Genomic DNA, 9143 nt, shown 5'->3' with positions numbered 1-9143 from the left:
TTAGAACAAAGTGATAGAGTGAAATATTTCCCCCTGCGCTGGGACGGCTCGCAGGAGAGCTCGTCGGTGATTCCCGTTTATATCATTAAGCAGAGGTTCAAACTCCAGTCCAAACACCACTGGCCACAAGCTTTGGGCTCTGCTCTCACAGAGAATATTTATTTATATAGCATATTTTATTTTAAATGAACTAGAAAGAATGTTTAATTTATAAAGTTTTATTTTGAAATGTAAGTCAATAACAATTGGCTGGAGCCAGAGCCAATGGTGAAAGTCTTTGTGCAAGGAGACCCTGCCCCATTTTGGAGGTTCTGCCCACTTTTGGAGTTCACGCCCCATTTTGGAGATCTCCGGTCTGCAGTTATAGCTACTTGGCCCCCTGGGCTTGCGTGGGTTCAACAAGGTCCTGTAGGTTGGATGACATGCTTACCAAGGGTGCCAGTATTCTTGCTGCCCTCTTATACGACACGATTCATATGTATTGTGTAACTTCACATGCTTAGTTTGGCCAAAACCCCTCACTGTAACATTTTATTTGTTCCCAAAAAGCATTAATGACACAATGTAGAGAGACTGAAATCGAAAGGGAACGTATCCAGTTACTCACGTAACCTCAGTTCCCTGAGATGAGGGAACGAGACATTGAACATAATGTAACTGGAGATGTTATTCTGCTTTGAGATGTGTGTTCCAAGTCGGATTGTCTGTTTTTGTTTTGGTCTGTGTGATTCAGCTCACTGCCAGTTTACCAATAGGATTTTGACACCCTGGGTTGCCAGCTGGTGAAAAACGCAGTGTATTGCAGCCATTGAAGCCAGCAAAAGAATTGGGTCAGAGATAGCAGATTCTACCCAACCTAAAAAAAAAGCCTCGGCATCCATCTGAAAAGCTCTATGACCAGAGGAATATTAAACATGAGTAAAACAACTCATCACACTTACACTATAAGGCTTATTGTCGAACCTTTTCAGTTGCGCTTGTTCCTTGTTGTATATGGCAACCTGTGTGAGCGTTGAGCAAGTGTTGGGTGGGAGAAACTGTCAATATTACATAGGCTACTGCACCTTCTAATATCTTCTAACCCTTCAATATTACATACTGTATGTTCTAATATTAGTGAATGTGGAGTATTCTAAATGAGCGGCCACATGCCCAAGGTTAGTTATTTGCATAACCATGCCCAAATTATCTCCATATAAGGGCTTTCCCGGAACTTTTCCTTAACAGCCTTTCCTCTAGACGAACATACTCCAACACCATATGCCGGTCTCTACAGATGGGCTATCGCCAGATTCTTGAGCAATGCCAAGTGTGCAGTCCTCAAAAGCAGTTCAAACACATAAACACCTTTTCTACAGACCATATATGTATATGAGAGTGCATGCATGTGACAGGAAGTGCGCAAGACTGTCCCAGGTCTTAAAATCGCCAAAGCGCAGTGACTTTAAAGCACAATAAATCCAGGAGAGCAGGGAGAGCAGTATTACACGAGTGCTGTTTGTCCCGAAAATCACAAGTTTAAATGTGAGTTTATACAACAGATCAGTAAATAAGAAGTTGATATTGTGCTATATTTTAAATACAATATTATATGTTTTTGCTCAATTTGGCAGAGAACATATTACCTTTAAAGCCATAGCAGAATTGTTGTGCATTTCCGAGCAACACAGCGGTGTTTAGTTTATGAATGATCAATTAAGTTAAATAGGTATGGTTATTGTAAATAATAATAATAATAATAATAATAAATTATTAAATTCATTTTCCCCCAAATTCTGTTTTCAGTTTAAATTTTTTTGTTTTCTGTTTTAATGATTTAATTAAATTTTAATAATAAAAAGCATGCATTTAAAAATGAATTTAAATGAATTTAATAATTAATTTATTATTATTATTATTATTATTTACAATAACCGTACCTATTTAACTTTCTTTTATAACTTTCTGTAATTTGCAGATTTGTAATTTTATTTTAGTACATGATTAAGTACATCAACAACTCACCCTTTGTCATTACGCTCACAGACACAATCACATGACCGAAATGAATAGAGGAGGCAAAGGGGCGCAGGACAGAAAAAGAACAATGCATTAAAATAAAGTAAACTAAATTTTTAGCCTAACCTATCCATTTTTTCACTGTAAGTCATGAAGTCAATCAACATTAACGTTGTTGCTTGAGAGGGCTAAGTGCACCATCAGTTAATTTCCGATTCTCCATGGCTCGAAAAACAAAATAGTTGCAGTATGTGTGTGAATGGGCGTTTGGTTTACATTCGAGAGAAACTGAGGAGATTGTTAACATAGATGCAAACTATACCTTTCACTGAAAATCGCCATTTTGAATTCAAAATATTGTGCTTCATGTAGAGCTGATACATTACTACTTCATACATCAGTGCAGAAAAATGCTGAACTTTTGTCTTTAATTTTTGTAGTGCTTTTTAAATCTTATAGTTTATATTTTATAATGCCTACACATAAATCCAAAAGTAAAACACGTTAAAAGGACTATATTAAAGAGTGGAAATGCCAAATGAGCCAATAAGGGATCATATGCTGCCATCTACTGGTTATAGTGGGAATATCATGTCATTTTCCAACAGGTGTCAGAAATCTTCACTTAAAGGGATAGTTCACCTAAAATTGTAAATTCTGTCATTAATTATTCACCCTCATGTCGTTCCAAACCCGTAAGACCTCCGTTCATCTTCGGAACACAAATTAAGATATTTTTGATGAATTCTGAGAGCTCTCTGATTCTCGCATAGACAGCAATGTAATTACCACGATCAAGGTCCAGAAACGTAGTAAGGACATCGTTAAAATAATCCATGTGACATCAGGGGTTCAACCGTAATTTTACGAAGCTACGAGATTACTTTTTGTGCGCAAAGAAAATAAAAATGACTTTATTCAACAATTTGTGTCATCCGCGTCACCCTGGCGCCATTTTGGAGAGTATCCACTGAACGCAAACAACATATGCTGTTCTGTGTCAGCTATGCCACGTGGATCTTACGGTCTTACGGGTTTGAAACGACATGAGGGTGAGTAATTAATGACAGAATTTTCATTTTTGGGTGAACTATCCCTTTAAGCATGGCACATTCCATGAATTATCTGTATGAATAAAATAATAATAAAAACTTCTTTAAAGTGAATTTTACATAGGCATATAATGTTTCCATTTTATATTAAATATACACCAATATGAATAATTTTGAGGCAAATCAATTAAAAGTACTATAAATAAGAATATACAGGGGTGCCAAGACAACCTGCAAATGTGCAGTTGTGCCTCTGCTCTGCATTCCCTCATATATAGATTTTTGCTGAAAGTCATATGTGACGATGTGATCATTCTTGCTAGGAGTTGCAGGCCTCCCCCTTGTGTAACCTATGGTGTTATTTTGGGCTCCAAATTAGGATTTTGTTATTAATTTTTAATTATTTAATTATTAATATTAATGACAAAAAATGAAGCCTCACACCGCACATTTAGTAAGACGCAAGGTCATACTTTAGAATGCTATTAAAAGGATGCTAACATGGGTGCTGCTTTTGCACCTAGTGAGAAATTGGCCTTTCTACGGAGACACTGCTGTTTCAGTGCAAATTGTGCATTGTGGAATGAATTGAGAAGCCAAAGTTTGCTAATCCACATGCCTTCACTTGCTTAAGCATTAATTTTGAGTCTGCAGAGAACTGTGTGTAAAATATCTATGTAACCTGTTAAAGAAGGTTCATAGTATGCCCTTTTAGTAATATTAACATGTGATGTACTGTATGTTGTCGCTAATTAAGCACATAAAGTGCCATTTATTTGGAGGGCTTAAAAGCTGCCTATCAATCTTCTGTTGATGGAGATATTTAGTGGAGAGACAGTAGTGTGCTATAGAGTGTTTTGTTAAATGTACTGGAGTTTTTCTTCTTCTGAAATATCAGACATATTTGTTCTTACTGTCTGATAGGTGTTCTGAAAAATCATACCCATTTCTGTGACCGCGCTGCTGTGGCTTACCTTTCTGCTTTTTTTTTTTCAGGACAATCTTCTGGAAGCTAACAAAAGTGGACATTCCTTCTCTTCACATCTTAAAATGGGTAAGCAATTCTTTCAGTTGCTTCATTTCTGCCACTTTCAACACTGTGAAAGACCCTTCTGCCAACTCTTAGAACAGAGTATCATCTTCACTGCATGGAATTCTACCTGACAAGAATATACTTCAGGGTGTCTTGAACAGGCCAACAAAGTCATATAAATTAGCTGGGATACCTTTTGAATTGGTGGGCTGTGGGCAGGGACCTCTCTATTTGCTGTACTCAACGTCACTGGATCCAGTCATTCAGGTATAGCCTACTGGTTCTTTTATCCTTGAGGATTTTCCCCAAAATGATTCACAATTTAGCTGTGTTTGTACGATAATAATGTTTGAGTTGCCACTAGAGAGCGTCATTGTACCGTGAATGATCTCTCAGTTCCGTTTATTTTGATTAAAGTGCAAGGCACAGAATGCCTTTAAATGGATGTACAGGATTTCAAGTAAAACAAGGTGAAAGTTTGAACATATTTAGGGAATAGAGGTAACATTTGTATTTAGAGAAATATTTAGCTCTTTTCTGTGTACTCTGTTTTTGGTAGAAAATACTATTCTGTGTATTACACACAACTGTTTAACATTATGCTTATTGTTATGTTAATACAGTTAAACTCGTGAGCTTTTCTAATGTAAGTTCTAGTCACTTTTTGGATGGTATTAATCTAAAACCCCACCTTCTTTCTTTGTTTCTTTCTGTTTAACAACTCATTTACAAGCTCTCAGCTGTGTCTTAATGAAGAATGACCTTTCTGGTGCATGATTCTGAAGAATCTTGCTTGATTGAACCAATCTTCCCCCTCTCTCGGTATCTTTCTCTGTTTGCCATTCATTCCTCTCTGCCCTTGAGGCTGAAGCCATGAAGAGACAGTAGCTGGTACTGGGTGAGAAAAGGCTATGTGCATGCAATGTGTGTGTGTTAATGTAGGTGTAGGGCCAGTTTGAATAGTCTACTCTGGAGGCAAGGATGACTTGGTTTAATCAACTAAGCCTTTGAGATTACAAAAAGCTCCTCGATTAAAAACCCGGATGGTGCATCATGCCTGTATTTGTTATGCAATCTGTCCCCCAAAATCAGACAACCATGAAACAGACACAGGGACAGACTGTGCAGTGACATCACCGAAACATTGGAGAATGAACATGGGCTACTGGGAGCATTTGGGAGTTCTCTTATCTGTTGAACATTAAAAATGAAATGAACAGTGAATTGAATACACCTCTTCTATGATGAGCACATTTTAAAATTATGTATTAAAATTAATTTCAATTTTTTAATGTACACAATGTCAGAAATATGAACAGTGATAAAGTTGCCTTGATATCACAATGAAGAAAATAGTCTTATCAAAGGAACACATTTCTTGAAAAAGTCGTTGGCAGAATCTTTTATTGTTGTTATTTCTTCCAAAAAAAAAACTTCACTATTTCCACAGCTTGAAATCGCCATGTGATTGTTGTCAACATGACAACAATTAATCAATCAATCAATCAATCTGTGTGTCAACAAGTCTTATAATACATCTTATAAGTCTTTTAATGACAAGGTAAAATGTCATGTGGTGCGACTCTCGAAAATAATGATTTTTATGATTTTTACGTTCAAAAGATTTGTAAAAATATCTGCCACCTAAAAATGTTTAAGGTGTATATACTCATAACTTGTATTTATATTACTTTAATTTCTTAATAATAACTCCTATTTTGATGTGCCATTTTGCAAAACTGGATTTTATTTAAATCAGAATCAGAATCAGAATGAGCTTTATTGCCAGGTATGTTTACACATACGAGGAATTTGTTTTCGTGACAGAAGCTTCCACAGTGCAACAGAATGACAGTGACAGAACAAAAAACACATAATAAAAATAAAAATAGTAAAAAAGTAAATAAGGAATAAAAATATATAAATTGACAATTGTGTGTGCAGGTATATTACAATAGACAGTTTTTTTTGTATGTACAGGTACTGTACATCATTAAATCATTTAATCAATAATTAAATGATTTAATTATTAATTATTTTAATTGTTTAATTTAAAACGAGTTAACAAAAAATATTAGAATGAGAATAAAAACTCATAAAAAGAATAAAAATTAAAATTGAAAGTTAAATGCTTCAAATCAAAATGGTTATGGTAAAGGTTAAGAAAAATTGCTAATCTGCTCTCATGTAAACATGTTCCATTTGCACCTGAATACACATTCTTCCATACATCAAGGAGGATGTAAGATGTACTCCATGATTCGGTGGCTGTTGCTGGTTTGAGCTGAAATGAACAGGCAATAAGAACACAGGCCAATCTCTTCGGGCAGATGCTGACTCCAAGATGGTTCACAGTCCAAAACAAAAAGGCTGATCAGTGCTTTGAATGAGTGAATATGAGTGATGTGACTCCAGAGGATGAGAGAGAGATGCTAATTAAATCTAACCCCACCTACGGGCTTCACACTGACCTCATGTGTCAGTCAAGGAGACTTAGGGAGGCTGATTCAACATTTTCAATTATATAATGCTGCACTGATCTGTGACGACTGGCCTGTACCAGAATGCCCCATACCAGATGAATCCCATTGGACTTTCTAATGCTACTCTTGAGTGTTACCTCAAGTAAACATTGTGATTTGGTCGAAGGCGTGTGATGTCGAGTGATGCTAATATCAAAAACCTCAAATATTCTTTACTTTTGGTACAAAAGTGTTTTTTTCTTACCTCTGTTTCAACATCACCATAGATTTTTCTTACAGTCAGATCTGGCCTTGATACTGTACAGTCAACGTTTCCATTACTGGGAATATATATAAACAGTTTGTTACATTCTGATTAAAAAAAAAAGGATGCACTTGTGAGTTAAGCAACATTAAAAGGCTTTGGATGTCCATGGAAGACAGGAGGGATAGGAGTTAGGTGTGTCAATGTCAAAGTCTCCAATCAAGAGAAGACTTCATGAGAGCAAATACAGAGGTTTCACAACAAGTTGCAAACTATTTATAAGCTTCAAGAATAGAAAGGCCAGATCAGACTTGGACAAAAAAAAAACATCTGAAAAATATAGACCAGTTCTGAAAAGCATTCTTTGGACAGATTAAACTAAAATCAATCAGAATGACGAGAATAAATAAGTATGGAAAAGGCTTGATGCAGTTTATAATCTAAAGCATGCAACATCTGTAAAACACGGCGGAGGCAGTGTGATGGCATGGGCATGCTTGGCTTCCAGTGGCAGTGGGTCACTTGTGTTTAGTGATGATTTGACAGAAGACAGAAGCAGCTGGATGAATTCTGAAGTGTATAGGGATATACAGTGGGTACGGAAAGTACCCAGATTCAGCCAAATGCAGAAAAGTTAATTGGATGGTGCTTTACAGTACAGGTGGACAATGACCTAAAACATACTGCAAAAGCAACCCAGGAGTTTTTGAAGTTAAAGAATCTGATCGAGCATGCGTTTCACTTGCTGTAGACGAAACTAAAGGCAGAAGGACCCACAAACAAACAACCGAGGACAGCTGCAGTAAAGGCCTGGCAAAGCATTACAAAGAAAGGAAACAAAGTCTTTGTTGATGTCCATGGGTTCCAGACTACAGGGAGTAATTGCATGCAAAGAAATCTCAACAAAATATTAAAAATTACTATTTTATTTATTATTATATGCTTTTTTTGTGACCAACTACATTTTAGCCCCTGAAAATAGGGGGACTGTGTATAGGTTGCAGTTCCTTAACATAATAAATTTATGAAATTTATGTAGACCTAACTGTACTACTTTAATTAAAAAACAAAAAACAAACAAAGTATTGTTGGATTGCTGTGACTCACAAGCAATTCTTGATGTAGTATAAAGAAAAGCCTAGTTGACATCATCCTTAGATATTTTTCTAATGTTGAAGCTTGCAACAGGGCAAAGGTCATCTACTAGCTTGCAAAAACTAGTAAAGAAAGAAACTTAAACTCATGACCTCAAACTAAAGAATTCATTCAGTGGAAGTTTGTTTGATTATCTGTCGAGCCCTGAGCACAGTCCAAGGTAACTCATCTTTTACATTATGTATAGAACCGCAAAACTGAATATCATGTTCAGTTCAACTTTCTGAATGTTTTCTAGCTTGACTTTTATGACATTTGGCTTTTTATTTGTTTTGTTCTGTGCTTAGGGGTGTAAAGAAGTTCAAAATAACATTCACTCACTGTTTTCACTCACAAATGTCTGACCTCGACGGATGGAACACAGGAAGTAAACCAAAGAAGATTTCTGAGTAAAAGAAGGCGGAGACCAGTGCACACCTACCTGTAACATAGCCTATTACTTATGGTGTGTTCACAAGTCATGTTGGAAAAATCCTATTTACGAGCTCAACGCACATGAACGCAACCACAAAGTCAAAAATACCATTGGTTAGCTCTAGATTTTCTTTAAACCCTGATCTTCATGAGTTGGGGGCGTGTCAGTGAAAAACCTGGCAGATTATCACAAAACTTAGATATATAGCTGTGACCTTTGCAGGCTTTATTTATTTATAAAAAATTTTAAAATTTACAACAAAATATAATAGCACTGTAGTATAACAAAATAATAGGTAACGATAAAGTATAGTTTAATTATAAATTAAAGGGGTCATATGATGCGATTTCAAGTTTTCCTTTCTCTTTGGAGTTTTACAAGCTCTTGGTGCATAAAGAAGATCTGTAAAGTTGCAAAGACTAAAGTCTCAAATCCAAAGAGATATTCTTTATAAAAGTTCAGAGTCAGCCACACCTACCTATAACGGCTCGTTCTAATACGCCCCCACATATCTACGTCAATATGTGGAAATATTAGCATAATGCGCCCAAATGTGCACGCAAAGAAAGAAGGCGTGGTTTCAGTAACCGCAGTTAGTGTTGATGCAGCCATGTCAGGGAGACGCTGTGTGTTTCTAGGCAAAAGCAAAAGCATTTTATTTGGCTTTCCGGAAGTAGATGCAATTAGGGATCATTGGTTAATATTTATTTACAGCAGAACAGCACAACCCAGATGTTCGAATTTGTGCAACGCATTTTATGGA

The sequence above is a fragment of the Sinocyclocheilus grahami genome, unplaced genomic scaffold, assembly GCF_001515645.1.
Source record: "Sinocyclocheilus grahami isolate Dianchi unplaced genomic scaffold, SAMN03320097.WGS_v1.1 scaffold346.1, whole genome shotgun sequence".
Lineage (NCBI taxonomy): Eukaryota > Metazoa > Chordata > Actinopteri > Cypriniformes > Cyprinidae > Sinocyclocheilus > Sinocyclocheilus grahami.
This window is presented reverse-complemented; position numbering follows the sequence as displayed.